General features: G+C 53.6%; 1 protein-coding gene across 1 annotated transcript in view; it reads left to right on the top strand.

The window, feature by feature from the left end:
• GNG7 (G protein subunit gamma 7) overlaps positions 1 to 18,442 on the top strand; it is a 157,901-nt gene that overhangs the window by 105,518 nt on the left and 33,941 nt on the right. Inside the window, exon 3 of the mRNA XM_081233841.1 lies at positions 17,475 to 17,511. The gene's annotated coding sequence lies outside the window, so the exon portion shown is untranslated. The remainder of the gene's footprint in view (positions 1 to 17,474; positions 17,512 to 18,442) is intronic.

Below are 18,442 nucleotides of genomic sequence, written 5' to 3'. Positions count from 1 at the left end.
GCGCCCCGAGCACAGTTTCTGTTGAGTTATTCATATTCTGCCTCGTTCCACAAAGAATTGAGGTGACGGTCCAATCCAATAGAAAAACACAGATCTCTTTATGAAATCGAGTAGGGGGCGAGTCCCCACGGGGCCGCCCTCGGCGCTCCCGTTCTGGCACTGGCTTCTCCGAGGGTCCCGGGCTAGGGAGGGGCTCGGGCCCAGCTCTGCCTTCAGCTGAATCTCAGGGAGTCTCAGAGCCTCATCTCTAAAACTCTTCTCTGTGATCTGCTACTGCTGCTTATGAATACCATACACTTTGTGTGAGAATCTCTACTTCTCCTTTTTGATTGGTTGATAAATATAAGTATGTAGTATATATAATATGCATGCATACGTATATAATATATACATATAAATATATAACACATGCAGACAGTATATTACATACGTGTATATATGTATGCGTGTGTGTGTATACGTGTGTTACATATAATACGTGTAACAGCCAGATCCAGTGCTGGAAGGCCCCTCCCCGCTTTAGGGCCCACCCGGCAGGCATCTTCCCCTCGGAGCCCTAGCACAGCCGCCTCAGGCAACCTTGAACCTACTCTCTGTGTTTTATCAGCTCCAGGGCCCAGGGGGATGGTCTCAGGCACGTGCTGACTTTATTCAGTGATCTCCACCCTCCCCTTCTGGTACCAGGCCTTGCATAATCCCCTCTCCCTGAGTGTGCGTGGGACCTGTGACTGCCTCTAACCAGGAGAAGGTGGCAGAGGTGACAGACGTCACGGCCGTGAGTGGGTTATGTCCCATTCAGCAGGCTGCCCTCAACACCCTCCCTGGCCAGCCTCGAAGAGGTCAGTTGCCACATATGAGAGGGTGTGTGGAGGGGGCCCACGTGGCCAGGACCCAAGGGCAGCCTGTGGGAGCCGAGCGCCGAAAGCAGGGACCCCGGTCCTGCAGCTGTGGGGAGGCCGATGTAGCAACAGCCTGAGGGAGCTCGGAGGTGGGCCCTTCCCCAGTCGAGGTTCTGATGAGATGACAGCCCCAGCCCTACCTGGATTACAGCCTCGGGGGCCCAGTCCCAGCTTAGCTGTGCCCTGACTCCTGACCCCCCAAACCCTGAGATACTAGGTGGTGGTGATTTGTTGCTCAGCATAGAAAACAAATCTGCTGCCCTGGTGCCCCAGCCTGCGAGCCTGCAGAGGAAACACAGAGCCTGCAGAGCTTTGCACACGTGACGGGGGGCCCGGGTGACTGTATGCAGAGTCAGTGAGCTCAGAACAAAAGGAGTGCCCAGGCCGCCTGATTTCCAGATGTCTGAGGCTGGCTGGCAGCTGCTTTTAGCCCCTGCCCCTCCCATGCTGCTGACCCTGTCCCCCCCACCCCCGGTCTCTGCACGTGTCTGGGAGCCACAGTGGCCTAGCAGGAAGGGGCCAACCCCACCCCGTGCAGACTCCCAGCACCCCACGTGCAGGCCGGGACGGAGCTCGCTGCTGGACGCGGCCCCGGCGTGTTTGTTTTTATTGCTGGGCTCCCAGGCCCTCCCGGCCTGCACATCTGCACGTCATCTGAGGCGGCTCCGCCGTGGGTTGGGAAACTCAGTCTCGGTGGCCGTCAGCCCCGCGACCCCTGCTCTGGGAACATGCGTGCATGCGACGTGGATCTGAGTGTCTGCGTGTGTGTGCGTGCATGAGGGCGGCGTCCCTTCTCCTGGGCTGTTCATCTCCCAGCAGCTCTCCAGACGAATTCCCAGGGGCGGCAAACATGCGCATGTGCGCGCACACACGCACGACAACCCAACCAGTGTTTCTTCCCTGGTTCCCCGACAGCCCAGGGACAAATGTTGTCCCCCCCAAAGCAAAACAAAACATGACATCCAAACACTTTCTTTCTTTTCTTTCTTTCGTTCTTTCTTTCTTTTCTTTCTTTCATTTATTTATTTGGCTGTGCTGGGTCTTGGTTGCAGTACACAGGCTCTTAGTTGCAGTATGCAGGATCTAGTTCCTTGACCAGGGATCGAACCCGGGCCCCCTGCATTGGAAACACAGAGTGCTAACCACTGGACCACCAGGGAAGTCCCCTAAATAGCGTCTTTCATGGGATCACCCAGCAGGCCTGTGGGAGGAGCCATGAGCCCATTTAATAGATGAGGATAGTGAGGTTCAGATAAGAATGGGGCTTAGAACAGGTATCGATGTGGAGAAAGTGAAACGCTCGTTCACTGTTGATGGGAATGAGAAAAGGGCAGCCGCTGTGGAGAACAGTCTGGTGGTTCCTTAAAGAATTAAGCATACAGGGACTTCCCTGGTGGTCCAGTGGTTAAGACTCCGCGCCGCCACTGCAGGGGGCACGGATTCCATCCCTGGTCAAGGAACTAAGATCCTGCATGCTTCACAGTGTGGCCAAAATTAATAATAATAATAATAATAAATTAAATAAAGTAAATAAAAATTTTTAAAAGGAATTAAGCATAGGACTTCCCTGCTGGCACAGTGGTTAAGAATCCGCCTGCCACTTCAGGGGACATGGGTTCAAGCCCTGGTCCGGGAAGATCCCACATGCCGCGGAGCAACTAAGCCTGTGAGCCACAACTACTGAGCTTGTGCGCCACAACTACTGAGCCCACTAGCCACAACTACTGAGGCCTGCGTGCCTAGAGCCCGTGCCCCACAGCAAGAGAAGCCACCTCAATGAGAAGGCTGCGCACCGCAACGAAGGGTAGCCCCTGCTCGCTGCAACTAGAGAAAGCCTGCCTGCAGCAACGAAGACCCAACACAGCCAAAAATAAATAAATAACTAAATTCATTCATTCATTCATTCATTCATTTTTAAAAAAGGAAGGAGATTCTGACACCTGCTACGACCTGGATGAACCTCAAGGACATGATGCTCAGTGAAATAAGCCAGACACAGAAGGGCAAATACTGTCTGGTTCCACTCACAGGAGGTCCTGGAGGAGTCACATCCACAGAGACAGGAAGCAGATGGTGGGGGCCAGGGGCTGGGGGAGAGGCTGGGGAGTCAGTGTTTCATGGGGACAGAGTTTCCTTTTGGGAAGATGAGAAAGTTCTGGAGATGATGGTGGGGATGGCTTCACGACAGTGTGAATGTACTTAATGCCACTGAGCTGCACACTTAAAAACAGTGCAGATGGTGAATTTTTTGTTAAGTGTATTTTACCACCGTTAAAAAAAAACAGAAGGTCTCACAGTGCACCTGCCCTCTGAGGCGCCCCTCTGCAGGAGGGCTGCTTTCGTCCCCAGCACCCACATCTCTCTGCACACTCCTAACTCTGAGCCTTTGCTTGAGCCCCTGGCCTCGTAGAATTAATTTTAAAATTTAAACAGAAAGGGGCTTCCCTCGTGGCGCAGTGGTTGAGAGTCCGCCTGCCGATGCAGGGGACACGGGTTCGTGCCCCAGTCCGGGAGGATCCCACATGCCGCAGAGCGGCTAGGCCCGTGAGCCATGGCTGCTGAACCTGCGCGTCCGGAGCCTGTGCTCTGCAATGGGAGAGGCCACAACAGTGAGAGGCCCACATACTGCAAAAAAAAAAAAAAAAAAAAAAAAAAAAAAATTTAAACAGAAAGCAGGCTTTCCTGGAGAGAAAGCTCAGGCTCTGGCTTGGCAGACACCGACATATGTCCATGGTGGGCCATGCTGTTGAGCTTAGGGTGGGATGACCAGGTGCAGGTACATTGAGCATCCAAGACAGGTGGTGAGTGGACCGCAGTGGGGGCAGGGTGGGGAGAAGCCAGGTGGTTTTACCCGGACTCTGCCCAACAGAGGTGTGACGGCTCCTGGAAGACCCAGGCGTGGAGGTGAGACGAGGCATCTTCAATCTCGGGCTGTCCCAGCTCCTGGGGCTGAACTCGGGGCCTCAGCCTCTTTCAACAGCCGGTCTCTGGTCTCTGCCCCCCCGAGGTCTGTCACGTTCATGCAGTGTTTTTCCAGCTTCTTCGAGATACAACACCATGGGAGGTGAGGATCAATTCCGTGTTTAGATGTTTATCTTCAGAGAGCAGAGAAGAAGCATGGCCAAGGACACGGGGCCCAGACAAGGTGTGTGTGTCTTTGGGTCACGTCCCTCTGACACGCCTGGCCTCCGTCAGCACATAACTGGTGGTGGAGGGGCACCCAGAGCTGTGACCCACACAGTGTCCATTCAGTCGAGGAAGTCCACTCCTTTATGACCCAACGTAATCCTCTACAGGAACTCTCCACATCAGTACCTGGAGACCTGCCTCGTTCTTTTTCACAGCCACGTAGTATTCCACTGCTTGGCAAAGGCAGGGAGCACATGTTTTAGGCTTTGCAGAATGATGTTGCCTCAAGGAGAATAGGCTTTCCGTATTTAACTGCCAAATTGGGTCCTTGGCAGGAGCTGTACTGGTTTAAAGCTACAGCAGAAATGACCACAACTGGCAAATCCACACAGATGGAAAACGGATTCGTGGTTGTCACGCCTGGGATGCCCCTGCCATCAAGGGGGTGGGCTGGGGAGGCTGCTCCACACCCCACGGGGCCCAGGACAGCCCCCCAGAGAGGAGGACCCGGCCCAGTGTCAGCAGGGCCAAGGGGGTGACCCTGATCTAGTATCATATCAACAAACCATGGGACTTCCCTGGTGGTGCAGTGGTTAAGAATCCGCCTGCCAATGCAAGGGACATGGGTTCCAGCCCTGGTCTGGGAAGATCCCACATGCTGCGGAGCAACAAAACCCGTGAGCCACAACTACTGAGCCCACGCCACAACTACTGAAGCCCGTGCACCTAGAGCCTGTGCTCTGCAACAAGAGAAGCCACCGCCATGAGAAACCTGTGCACTGCAACGAAGAGTACCCACCCTCTAGCTCGCCGCAACTAGAGAAAGCCCAGGCACAGCAACGAAGACCCAACACAGCCAAAAATAAATAAATAAATATTTTTAAAAAAAACTATGCATCATCGTACGTGCTTGTTCTTCAAGAATTTGGACAATTACGATCTGTTTTGTAGACATTATTATCCCCCAGTTAGTCAGACAGTTAGGCTTAATTCTGTGTTTACTGGATTCTACCAGGCTTTTCAGTTTCTCCCACTGATGAGTTGTGTTTGTGTGTGTGTATTTGTATATACATATGAGTGTATTTGTGTATGTGTTGTGTGTGATGTGTATGTATATGTGTATGTGTATCTCTGTGTATTTGTATGTGTGTATATGTGTTTTATTGTGTGTTTTTATGTGTATTTGTATGTGTATATGTATATTTGTATGTGTGTGTGTTTTGTGTATTTGTATGTGTGTGTATGGTATCTGTTTCTGTGTTTGAGGGTTGTGTATGTGCATGGGTATATTTGTATGTGTACGTGTGTGTATGTGTATGCATGTGTATTGCGTATGTGTCTGTGTATTTGTATGTGTGTGCATGTGTGCATGTGTGTATGTGTATGTGGGATTTGTGTGTTGCATATATGTGTGTGTGCGTGTGTATATGTGCATGCGGGGTTTGTGTGTGAGTGTGTGTGCATGTGTGTGTGTGCATGTGGGGTTTGTGTGTGTGTTGCATATATGTGTGTGTGTGTGTGTGTATATGTGCATGCGGGGTTTGTGTGTGAGTGTGTGTGTGTGTGTGTGTGGGTGAGTGTGTATCTGCATGGGTAAACCCACCATCCGCGCCTGCCCTGCGTCATGAGGGTGGTTCCCAGGCCAGCTCTGTGGATGCTGGTCCCCAGGTCCTTCCCTTCACTCTGCACATCTGAGCGGCATCCCGGAAAGGATGCGGACTCTCCCGTCACCCAGGGCCAATGCTGGGCTCCACTCGCGCGGCGCTGCCTGGTGGCCTCCCCTCTGGGCCCCTTGCTCCTCTGCCTGGAGCTTGGAGGGTCTCCCCCTGGACCGGCGTTGGTGGGCTCCTCCAGGGAAGCACGGGGGGCGGGTGGTGTCTCCAGCCGTGAGGCCAGACGGTCTCTGTCACAACCAGCCCCCGGGCCACTGTAGCTCAGAAGCCACTGAAGACAACATGTAAACAAGACAAAACAGAAGACCCCAAAGGAGACACGGATCAGCTGATGGAAAAGGCGAATTGTGCCTCAGGGAAAATCTCCAGACAGGATCACCGTCAACGTGTAACTTGAACAGATGGAGCTTCCAGACCAGGGGTCGCAAACCACAGCCCAGGGTGACGGTCTGTTTTGTAAATAAATTTGTGTTGGCACACGGGCAGGCCCATCCATCTACACGTTGTCCGGCCGCTTTCCTGCTGCGGGGCGCAGTGAGCGGCTGGGACAGGACTGGCTCCAGGGGCTTTACAGGAAAGGGTTGCCAGCTCTGCTTTACAACCTCCATTTAGACCTTTAGCAGTGGGCGGGCGAGGGTTCAGGGGAGGCCGCCACAGGGGCAGGGGTTGCCAAGCCCCAAATTCTGGTCTCTTGTCGCCAGCCATTCCCCACAGAGTCAGACCAAGCCAACAGCCGGGGGTGTGATTGAGTTCCCAGGGCGGCTGTAACAAAGTACCACACAACAGAAGTGTATCCTCTCCCAGCCCTGGAGGCCGAAGTCCAGGATCAAGGTGTCGGCAGGGCTGGTTCCGTCTGAGGACACGAGGGAGGATCTGTCCCAGGCTCTCTCCTAGGCTCTCTCCCAGCTTCTGGTGTGGCCGGCCGCCCTCAGCCTGTACACACCTCAGCCGATCTCTGCCTCTGTCTTCACGTGGCCTTCTCCTTGTGTGCGTATTTGTGTCTAAGCGTCCCCTCTCATAAGGACACCAGTCATGTTGGATTAGGCGCCCCCTGCTCTGGTGTGACCCCATCTTCACTAATTACCCCTCCAACAACCCTCTCTCCAAATCAGGTTGCATTCTGAGGCCTGGGGTTAGGGCTGCCACATCTGAATTGGGGGAGACACAATGTACCCCACGCCAGGGTGTGTGCTTCCTCCAAGTGTCTGCTCCGAATCTGGAGAGAAGTGCTCAGGCTCAGTGAGTGTCGGGCGATGGCGGTGGGGCCTGGGCAGGGGGACAGTGAAAGGCCACAGAGGGTCACAGGAAAGCACCCACTATCAAACCAAACACATTCTGCAGGGGCTGGCGCCCAACTCCTCCTCACCAGGATCCCCTGTCTCCGCGGCTCCCCCGTGCTCTCAGAAGCTGGACGGCGGGCCTCGGAGGCCGGCTGGGCCGAGTGCCAGGTCACAGAGAACGCACCCTGCTCGAAGGCCAGGCTCCGCTCCTCTGGCTTCAGTGACTTCTCGGAAAGAAGGATGTGTCTGGTGCTGGCCTTGCTGCTGCTTACAGAGCAGACACCCCCATCTCCCCAGTCTCAGGCCTGCCTCTTCCCTCCCCCACAGCCTGCTCTTTAGTTTGGGTGCAGAGGGCCCCCCTGACCCTCAGATCGTCCTCGATTCCTCCCCCACGTTCCCAACCACTTAAATTCCTCTTCATCCCCATCACATCCTCCGTCCACGCCCCTCAGGGTTCTCATCTGGGCTGTTTCCACCTGGTCTCCAGGTCTGCTTATCCATGAAGCCCACGAGAGTGCTTTAGTTTAACATCAGAAGAAAACCATGAATATACTAATCCAGCCTGGATGGTGTCCATTTTTACACCAATGTGGTCGTAAAGTATGTTCAGTATTTTTTTATGGAGAGGGACCTTGAAAGTCATAGTGAGGCCCTGCTTTTGTTCCTTCCACCCTGGACCCATCACTGCCTGTGTGGAAACTTCCTTCGGCCCCAGGAAGAGGCCCAAACTCTCCACACAGCACGCACGTCCATTTTGGACCACACCTGCCTGGCTCTGGCCACTGGACCCCCATCCACTCTGCTCTGACCTCCCACATCCTGGCCTGAACTCGGGGTATCATCCAGCTGGGGCCTCCCACCAGGGTTCACCCAACCTTAAGCCCTGGGCCTGGACACTGTCTACTGTAGGAAGCTTGTACTTAACTCCTTTTTAAAAAAAAAAAAAAGATTGAGCTATAATTCACATACCATAAAATTCACCTATTTAAAATATGCAATTCAGTGTTTTTGGTACATTCATAAGGTTGTACAATTATGGCCACTACCTAATTCCAGAATATTTTCATCACCCCCCGCAAATAACCCTATACCCCATTCAGTCTTCCCCAGCCCCAGGCAACTATGAATTCACTTTCTATGTCTGTGGATCGGCCTGTTCTGGACGTTTCCCATCAATGGAATCACACCCTGTGTGTCCTTCTGTATCTGGCTTCTCTCATTGAGCATCGTGTTCTCAAGGTCCATTCACGTGGTAGCGAGTGTCAGGGCTTCACCCCTTTGCGTGTCTGAGCTATGTTCCCGTGTGTGGAGAGACCACATTGTTTATCCATCACCCAGTGATGGACATTTGGGTCATGTCCAGTTTTTGCCTATTATGGATGACGCTGCTTTGGACATTAGTGCACGCTTTTCTGTGTGGACGTGTGTTTTCATGTCCCTTGGGTACATACGTAGGGGCGGCACTGCAGGGTCAGAGGGCAATTCTTTTCACCTTTGGAGGAGCAGCCATTCCTTAACCTCAGAGGCTGTTCATTCCTCCAGCTCAGGGTTCTGCAAACTACAGCCAAGGGGGTGGAATCAGGCCCTCTGCCTGTTGTTGCAAATAAAGTTTTACTGGCACACAGCACACCCATGACATGTTGTCTATGGCGGCTACTGAGCTGAACCTTTGCCACAGAGACTGAAATATTTACTATGTGGCCTTTTATAGAAAAAAGTGTGTTGATACCTAGCACTTAAGTGACACACTGTGAGTGTCTATTTATGCATCTTGAGAACCCCTCCCTCTACCTTCCGCCTGCAGAACAGAAAGTTCCCCGCAGGTGGGAACGTGATCTTCTATTTCTGTTTCCTACCATCGTTAAACATGCGGACTCATTACCCCACCCGCGCCATCCGGGAGCATTGAACCCATGGAAAGCCTGGGCCTCCCTTTCCTGTGGGTGCGGGCCAGCCTCACCCGGGGCTCCCGCCCTGGCTGCCCGGTGGAGTCGCCAGGGGCCTCTGCAACCGGCCACACCCAGGCCAGCTGCCACAGTCCCCCCCCACCCCCCCGCCCCGGGCAGACCGCAGTGGCCCCTCCAGAGGGTTCCAAAGCTTGGGAACCCTGGGTAACTGGTTCCTAATCCCAGATGTCTGCGGTTCCCATGGATATAGTCCCAGAGGCAGGGAACCCGCAGACCATTTCTCCCATGCAAACAGCCCAGATGTATCAACCCTGCCAGGTGCAGGCATCTCAAGGGGGTTTGGGGTGCCTTCTCTGTCCTCCCCCAAATGCCCAGAGCCAGTCAGTCCAGCGGTGGGAGGGGAGCCCTTGTCACTCAAGGTCCCAACTCTCACAGCTGCAGGGATGCATATCTAGAGACTTTTTTTTTTTTTTTTAATTTCCTGAGACTGCTGTAACACAGGGCCGCAAACTGCGTGGCTCAAACCAGACATTGATTCTCTCACATTCTGCAGGCCCGAAGTCCAAGCTCAGGGTGTCACAGGGCCGTGCTCCCTCCAGAGGCTCCAGAGGGGGACCCTTCCTGCTTCTTCCAGCTTCTGGGGCTGCAGTGTCCTCAGCTCATGGCCGCATCACCCAGTCTCTGCGTCCGTCTTCACGTGGCCTCTCCCTGTGTGTCTGAGTATCAAATCCCACCCCCCCCTCCGCTTTCTCCGATAAAGACACCAGCTATTGGGTGTAAGGCCCACCCTGAATCCAGGAAGCTCTGGCGTGGGGGGGGGATGGGACGGGGGGACACGACATGGATATTTGAGGGACAGTATCAGACCCGCTATAACCAGTGGACATTATTTTTGTTTAGGCAAAAAGTTTACCCAAACTAAAAACGAACACCAGACGATCTTTCCAGAGAACGGTCACCCCCACTTTGCAACCTTTCCTTTTATTTCTTCCTGCCATTTCCCTCCCACCCCAGCTACCACCGTCATTGCCTCGATGACTTGTTGTTTGCCCTTGTGGAAGCGCCTCAAATCCTTCTTGGTCCAGGGAAGGATGGGAGGGTAGGTAGAAACCTTTAACTCAGTGGACAGTTAAGGTGGTAATCATGTTGCAATAAATAAATGTATCAGACTGACACAGGAACACCTGAAGCTCACAAAGGGTTGTGTGTCAATTATGTCTCAATACAAATACATTTTTTAACATCTTTATTGGAGTATAATTGCTTTACAATGTTGTGTTAGTTTCTGCTGTATAACAAAGTGAATCAGCTATATGTACACCTATGTTCAATATAAATACATTTTAATTTTTTTATTTTATTTTATTTTTTTGCGGTATGTGGGCCTCTCACTGTTGTGGCCTCTACCGTTGTGGAGCACAGGCTCCGGACACGCAGGCTCAACGGCCATGAGGGCTTCCCTGGTGGCACAGTGGTTGAGAGTCCGCCTGCCGATGCAGGGGACACGAGTTCGTGCCCCGGTCCGGGAGGATCCCACATGCCGCGGGGCGGCTGGGCCCGTGAGCCATGGCCGCTGAGCTTGCGCGTCCGGAGCCTGTGCTCCACAACGGGAGCGGCCACAACAGTGAGAGGCCCGCTTACTGCAAAAAAAAAAAAAAAAAAAAAAGTAAGTTGAGAGTAAACAGTTGTATTAAAAATTCCTACTTGAGGGAATTCCCTGGCGGTCCAGTGGTTAGGACTCTGAGCTTCCACTGCAGGGCACGGGTTCGATCCCTGGGCAGGGAACTAAGATCCCGAAAGCTGTGCGGCACAGCAAATGAAATAAAATGAAATAAAAATTCTTACTTGAAATGAATCCACTGAAGGGATTTAAAGACGTTAACTCAGTAATCCTAGAGCAGGAACTTTGCTCAGTGGAGCTCTGCCCCCCAGGGGACACTGGGCCATGTCTGGGGACATCTGTGGTTTTCATGACTGGGGGGCTCCTGGCATCGAGGGGGTGGGAGCAGGGATGCTGCTGAGCCCCCCACAGTGCCCGGGACAGACCCCCACAGAGTGACCTGGGGCCCCAATGTCAGCAGGGCTGAGGGAGAGAATCCCTGTCGTAAATATTGAAGGTGAGGATAGCTTTCAACTGAAAAAAAATATATAATGTTTATTGGTCATTTTAAAAAAATCAGCTGTAGGTGTGTCTCCCTGCAGCTGTGACAAGTTGGGGCCCCCTCTTTGGGCCAAGGGCAGGCTGAGGGCACGAGGGGGCCGTGGCAGCTGCTCTGGGGCATTGCGGGCCCCCAGGGTACCTGGTCTGTTGTGAATCTTCCGAATCCGTTGGATTTTTGCTTCAAAGCCCAGAGTGGGTGGAGGGCATGAGTGCTTGCCCAGGAGCCCAGTTTCCTTCTGAGAAGCAGAATGCAGAGTAACTTCTAAGAGAAGTGCTTGAGGAAGGGGATTACCCTACCGTCTCCCCAGAAGAGCTGGTGAAAATTAACAAGAAGCACTTCTGGTTTCTTTCACTGCCTAGGCAGCTTCCTCTGCCGGGCACTGTGCTCTCAGGCATTGATGAGATTAAAAAAAAAAAAAAAAGTAGATGATCTATTTTTGAATCCTTCTAGGAGAAGCCCTTGGCAGTTGAGCAGCTGAGCTGAGACCAGCAAGGACAAGAGCTTGGGCAAAGGCACCCAGAGGTGGAGTCGGGAGTCCTGGGCGAGGACAGGATTGTGCAGAGAACAGGACCCGGTCCCCCACCGACCCCCCATCCAGCCCTGCTGACATCAGCCCGGCATCCTCTGTATGGGGGGCTGTCCTGGGCACTGCAGGGTGTGGAGCAGCATCCCTGCCCCCATCCACTCGATGCCAGGAGCCCCCCAGAGTACCAACCACAGATGTCCCCAAGCACCGCCCAGTGTCCCCTGGGGGCAGAACTACCCTGGGAGAGACCCCTGCCCTAGTGACCCACTCCCCCAACTACACACACACACACACACACACACACGTGAAGACCTCCCCCACCCCACCCCCCCCACACACACGAAGACCTCCCCCGTGTCCTGCATGTAAAGCAGGGCCGTGCTAATGAAAAAGCAGAGTCAGGGGTTCTGGAATTTTCCTCCCTCTGTCTCAAGGGTGAGCCATGGAGCTGCATGTGTCTCGAGAAGCACCAGGGACCCTGCCAGCCGGGTCTGCAAAGCAGCCTTAACACCTTTCTCAGGAGAAAGAAGGGAAATTCAACTTCTGACCCGTAATAAACACTCAGTGAGTGTGATGACCCCAGCCCAGCCCCATCCCCCCACCCAGGCTCCGCCCTCCAGGAAATGAGGATAAAGTCAGAAGGGACCTAGGGAGCCAGGCCTCCTCAGCTGTACCTGTGTCAGGCCAGGACCCAAGGCCTTTCCACTCGACCCAGGCCACTTAGCCCTTGATCCTGGAGCCACAGCTGCTACATCTAATAATACAGGTTTCGTTCAGTTAAAAAATACTTTGGGGACTTCCCTGGCGGTCCAGTGGTTAAGACTCCGTGCTTTCAGTGCAGGGGGCCCAGGTTCCATCCTTGGTCTGGGAACTAAGATCCCACCTGCCGTGTGATACGGCCAAAAAATTAAAAAATAAAAAAAATCATTAAAGAAATATTTTATTGCTAAAAAACCCCCCGCTAACCATCATCTGAGCCTTCAGCGAGTCATAATCTTTTTGCTGGTGGCGGGTCCTGCCCCGATGCTGCGGACGGGGCGGCCATGGCCATTTCTTAAAATAAAGCAACAATGAAGTCTGCCGAATCGGTGGCCTCTTCCTCTCACGAACGGTTTCTCCGTGGCGTCCGATACTGTTTGATGGCATTTTACCCGCAGGAGAACTTCCTTCACAGTTGGAGTCAATGCCCCCAAACCCTTTGTCAACTAAGTCTGTGTCCTATCCTCAGTCCTTTGTTGTCATTTCAACAGTCTCCACAGCATCCTCACCAGGAGGAGATTCTTCCATCTCCAAATCCGCTTCTTTGGACTCAGCACACTCTTTATTCCTTGCGGGAACGTGTTGCCCCAAACCTGCAATTTGTAAAGAACGCGATATCCGTGAAGCGTGATAAAACGAGGTGTGCCCGTGTATCACATGTCATATCCGTCGTGTTATTTTTATCATCGTTGCCTTAGTTCGCACCTCCTGCAGTGCTGGGCACCGTCTTTGTCTCGTTTTGTCCTCACCGTGACCCCAAGAGCGATGCCGTGGGTCCTCATGTTACAGACAGGGCATCAGGGTTCAGAGAGCCAGTGGGCCAACGTCCAGACCAACGCCCCGAGCCAGGGCCGGAGCTTGCTCAAAATCCCCTCCCTGCACCTCAGCTGGGCCAGAAAGACTGACTCCTCACCCCCTCTGAGCAGATGCTGGCTGGCTGTCTTCTAGAATGTTCTAAAATCTTCTAGGAAGTTCTACTCACCTAAACAGCTCATCCTGCAGTCAGAATCTGTACCCTCTTTCCCATCCTCACGAGTGAAAGTCAGGATGACCATGATCATGAAAATGATGATAATAAAAATAAATCATTCCATCGGAATAGTGATTCATTGCAGGAGGAGGCCCTGGGATGCCTTCCGGGGTCTTGGAAGTGTTCTACGTCTTGATGCAGGTCATGGTGACTCAGGTGCACACACTTTTTAAATGCATGGTCTGTACATGAGCAATCTGTACACTCTTCTGTAAGCATGTCCTACTTTAATAAAAGAGTGTGGCAGGAACTCCCTGGTGGTCCAGTGGTTAGGACTCTGCGCTTTCACTGCCGAGGGCCCGGGTTCAGTCCCTGGTCATAGAACTAAGATCCTGCAAGCTGCGCTGCGTGGCCAAAAAACAGGGACAATAACAGGTGGTTATTGCGGGACAATAACAGGTATCTGAATCCAAGAACCATAGCTTGGTGCCCATGCCTAGCAAGGCAGTGGGTAAGTGGGTGAGCAGCCCAGTGGCTCCGATGGGACTGTCTTGCAATCTTTTTTTTTTTTTTTTTTTTTTTTTGGCGGTACGCGGGCCTCTCACTGTTGTGGCCTCTCCCGTTGCGGAGCACAGGCTCCGGATGCGCAGGCTCAGCGGCCATGGCCCACAGGCCTAGCCGCTCCGCGGCATGTGGGATCTTCCCGGACTGGGGCACGAACCTGCGTCCCCTGCATCGGCAGGCGGACTCTCAACCACTGCGCTACCAGGGAAGCCCTGCAATCTTTTTGAAGGTCAAGTTGGGAGGTAGATCAAGTCCTCTATACCTTTAAACTCAGAGTTTATACTTAAAAATTCATCCTCAGGAAAAAAAAAAGAGAGAGGCACACACAGAATTCCCTGTGCTTGGCTATTTGCTTCATGTGCATTGATTCTCATGGTACAACGATTTAAGAAGAGGAAAGAATCAGAAACAACCTAAACATCCAATAATGGGCAACAATAGATATGCATAGTACTACTACTAATCATAAATTATGGTACATCCACCAAGGTCCTGTTGGTAAATGCAGCATTAGTATCCTGGACGGGACCCCAGAACAGAACAGACATTGTATGGCAGAGTGGAGTGATGGTGAAATCCAGATAAAGCCTGGAGTTGAATTCAGAGTAAGGCGCCTGGGTCCATTTCTTCATTTTGATGAGATGCCAGCCTTAAGAGGAGCTGGCTGAGGGCACGTGCAAACTCTCTGTGCTGTTTTTGTCACTTTTCTGTCCATCTAAAATCATTCCAAAATCAGTTAGAAGAATTTGTGACGGCATGGGAAAATAGTGGTTCCCCTCACAATGTGATAAGATAGTAAGCAAATTAAGAAAAATTTTAAAGGCAGGTGATCAAATTGCATGTAGGACCTGAATTTGTAAAAATGGACAGGTATGTGTATATGCCGTGAAAAATCCAGGTGGTGGGATTATGGATGATTTTTGTTACTTTATGTGATATCTAGATTTGGGAAAATGAAATTGTGTTCCTTTCATGGCCATGAAGAAGAGAAAATATGTATACAGTTGATTCTTGTCATTGGCAGTGGTTCTGGGCCATAAAGTCGCCGCAAACACTGAATTAGTGAACACCGCACCACCGCTCCTGGGGACACACAGGGCCAGGATCCCGTGAGCCTCCATCACCCCACTGTCACGCCCGATCCCCATGCAAACTCATGTGATGTACGTTTCTGTTTAAAGACGGCTTGTCCAATACCAGTTGTTGATTCATTCACGGCGGGGCTGTAACCCTGGCCTGAACAAAGCTCATCTAACACACGTACTGTCCCCGTGAGTACGACACCGCCCTCCTGCACTTGGGACGCTGGCCGGCACTTCAGCTCTACACTGGGGGGCCATTTTAGAGGCAGAATCACCTGCCAAAAACTCCAAAATGCCTAAAACGTAGCCCTAAATGGTGAAAAGGACGCTGGTTACCACCCGGTTCCACTTCAGCTGGGAAGATGGTTGTCGGTGACTCGAATGTTTCACTGCTCTGACTGTGTCCTCTAATGACTGCACACACCCACCCCCAAGTATCAATCTGGGAGTTACAAATACAACCTAGCCAGTAGGTGAATTCCCAAGTACAGAATCCGAAGGTATCGAGGCTTGACCCTGTAGAACACCTCCTGTGGCCCATTCCCACGCAGGCCTGCTGGCATCCACACGGTAGGCGGGCCCAGCCCTCGCCGGGAGCATGGGCTGGTGGTGAGGTGCCGCCTTTGCGCCCCAACACCCCGGTGCCCCAGCACACTCAGCCCAGCAAAGGTGTGCCTCCCCCTCCAAGCCCCGGGAGCCCAGTGTTGACCTTTAAGCAGGAGCTGGGGTTCCCCCGCCTCAAGGGACCGGGGCAGGAGCGCTCCCTGCCAGATGCCTTACTGTGTGTCTGTGTGTCTCACCCAGCACTTCCTGAAGACAGGGGTCTCACCTGGGGGTGACTCTGCCCCCAGAGGACACTGGGCCCTGTCTGGGGACATCTTGTGGTCATCAGGACTGGGGGACTGCTGGCATCGAGGGGGTGGGGTCAGGGACACTGCTTCACACCCCACAGCGCTCAGGACGCCCCGATGTCAACAGTGCCGGGGGGGCAGAAGCCCTGCTTTAGAGAAAGCTGCCCCAGGGACTTCCCTGGAGGTCCAGTGGTTAGGACTCCGAGCTTCCACTGCAGGGGGTGAAGGTTCGATCCCTGGTCAGGGAACTAAGATCCCGCGTGCCACGCGGTGTGGCCAAAAGAAATAGTGAAAGCTGCCCCAGCCATCTCCTTCCTGTGGCTGAGAGTCGGCTGGGTCTTCCCCCCCTGCCCCCCCGCCCCGTGGTCTCTGATGCCAGCCCTCTGGGGCCCAGGGCCACTGAGAAAGGCTTGGTGGCCCTCGGCTCTGGCCCTGGAGTGGCAGCAGCAGCATGTCCCTTTGTGTAGGTGGAAAAAAAACCTGTAGGTTTGTGGAAAGAGCTAATGTTTGTGAAGGAAGAGGGGCCGGCTCTCCGAGACCGAAGGGAAACTTCAGAGCCGGAGGGAAACAGCCTCGCCTGAGGCAGGCCCCGCAGCTCAGGAAGCCTGGCCTGCATTGGGCAGGGGCTTCTGTTGACCTCCCCACAGCAAGCCCACAGTGGAATGGGCCCCAAGCAAGGGCCTGCCTAGAACTCGAGGGTGGTCTAGCTGCTGGCTTGTGAACTGTGGTCAGTGGCCCGGCAGCTGCCGGGGGTCCCCGCCCCCGGAGCACAGGCTGAGGCATCCTTCTGGCCGAGCAGGACATGTAGCCCCGCAGCAGAGGACAGGCCTCCATAGCCCGCAGCCTCCACCTCCACAAACGGGATCCGTGCTGGCCGCGTGGAGGGGACGGGGTTACCGCTCACCTCTCCCTCCTGGCCTTGGTGGGAGCCTCCCCGGGCGCGGCAGTGTGGAGAGTGGGGTGGAGGCTGGCGTCCAGCCTCAGGGTCACCCTGACAGCTGGACGTGGCGGCCCCAGGGCCCCTCATTGCTGTGTGCATCAATCATCAGACAGAGACGCGGCTCTGTCCAGGGTTCCGCTTGGAGCAGTGGGTCCCATCCCCCCGCAGGCCAGCGGCTCCAAAGTACCAGAGCCCACCCCGCCCCCGGGGTCCGATCACGGGGACTTCCATACTTTCCTGGTGACCTCCTGACCCCAGGCGGCCAGCCTCAGATCCCTCACCTTCCTGGCCCCGTATACCTGTCACCTCTTCCACCCGGGGTTAATTGCTTTGCCCCGAGATCGCTTTTTCCACCTCTCCCTTTTTGGCCCCGGCAAGTGGCTTCCATCAGAGCCGAAAACCAGACGTGGAAAAACCCCAAGCGTGACACATCAAGGCTCGGTTCCATTTCAAGGCTTGGGGTCCCCGTGTCCTGAAATGGAATAATACAAGTTCCAGACAAAAACTCAACTCCCCCCTCCCCAGAGAAACACAGTTGTCTCTCCTGAATGGATCAGTTGTAAAGAATAAAGTGAAATCTCCAGAAGCACCCCCGTTCCTTCTCTGGAGGACACGGCCAGTTCCAAACCAAATGCCACATTTTTGGTGACAGCCAAGTATCTCTCTGAGAAAAGCTGGAGCTAATTATGTTAAAAATATTTAACCGTGATTTTTTTTTTCCTCTCTAAACAGGGTCAAACAGTGCTGCTTCTTGGAAAAACTGAAAAAGGTATGTAGTGTTTTCTCTTACTTCACGAGCTTGGAATCCCTTGTTTTTGAGCAAAGGAACAAACAAGTCAGAGTGTTTCGTGCGCACATGACACACTGGGAATTGTGTCACCGTGAAACGAGCTCCGGGCTCCCAGCCAGGAAACCTGAGTTCAAATCCCAGGTCCACCTCTGAGAGGCTCTGCCATGTCTGGGCGGGTTCCTTTCATCTCCCCGCAGAGGAAATAACACTCTGTGACTTCCCAAGCGTGGTGCCGGCTGTTCGCGAAGGGGGCTGTCACCAGCAGGTTGGAAATGTGTGCCTTTCCAGGAAGTGGTCCATTTCGTGTAGATTACCTAATATGCTGACAACCTTGGTCCCCAGCACCCTCCTACAGCCCTTCCCACTTCCAGGAGCTCAGTGGTCACGCCTGGCTCTGGACCCCGGCGTATTCCCCCTCTTTCTCCCCATCAGTCTGGCTAAAGGCCAGGATCGCCCCTCTTCTCAAAGGACCAGTTTTAGTTTCTCAGGCCGCCCTCTGGTTTCTCTGGTCTGTTTCGTTTATCTCCGGCTCTGTCATTTCCTTCCTCCTGTGGGCCTTGGGTTTTGCTTGCCCTTCCTGTCCTCGTTCCTTCAGGTGTCAAGTCGGGTCGTGGATCTGGGACCTTCCCCAATGCACCCTCTGCAGCTGTCACTCTCTGCCCCCAGCACCCGCATCCCGCAGGTTTCAGCAGGTCGCGTTCTCAGGCCAGGCGCTTTCCACCTTCTCCTCAGCCCCACTGCTCGTCTGAGCGCGTGTGGTTTAATTTCCACGGGGTCCATGACCGCTCTGGGAAGGAAAGGGCATCGGGACGCTTTTCTCGGTGGCAGGACGTTGTTGGGAGTATGGCTGAAATGGGATTCTCTTGGGACCCTTTGTGGGGCTTGCTGAGAACATGGAGGGAGGGCTGGT

This window comes from Mesoplodon bidens (genome assembly GCF_964165515.1).
Source record: "Mesoplodon bidens genome assembly, chromosome: 4".
NCBI classification, from domain to species: Eukaryota; Metazoa; Chordata; class Mammalia; order Artiodactyla; family Ziphiidae; genus Mesoplodon; species Mesoplodon bidens.
The sequence above is the reverse complement of the archived record's forward strand: the minus strand, read 5'-3'. Positions and strand labels throughout refer to the sequence as shown.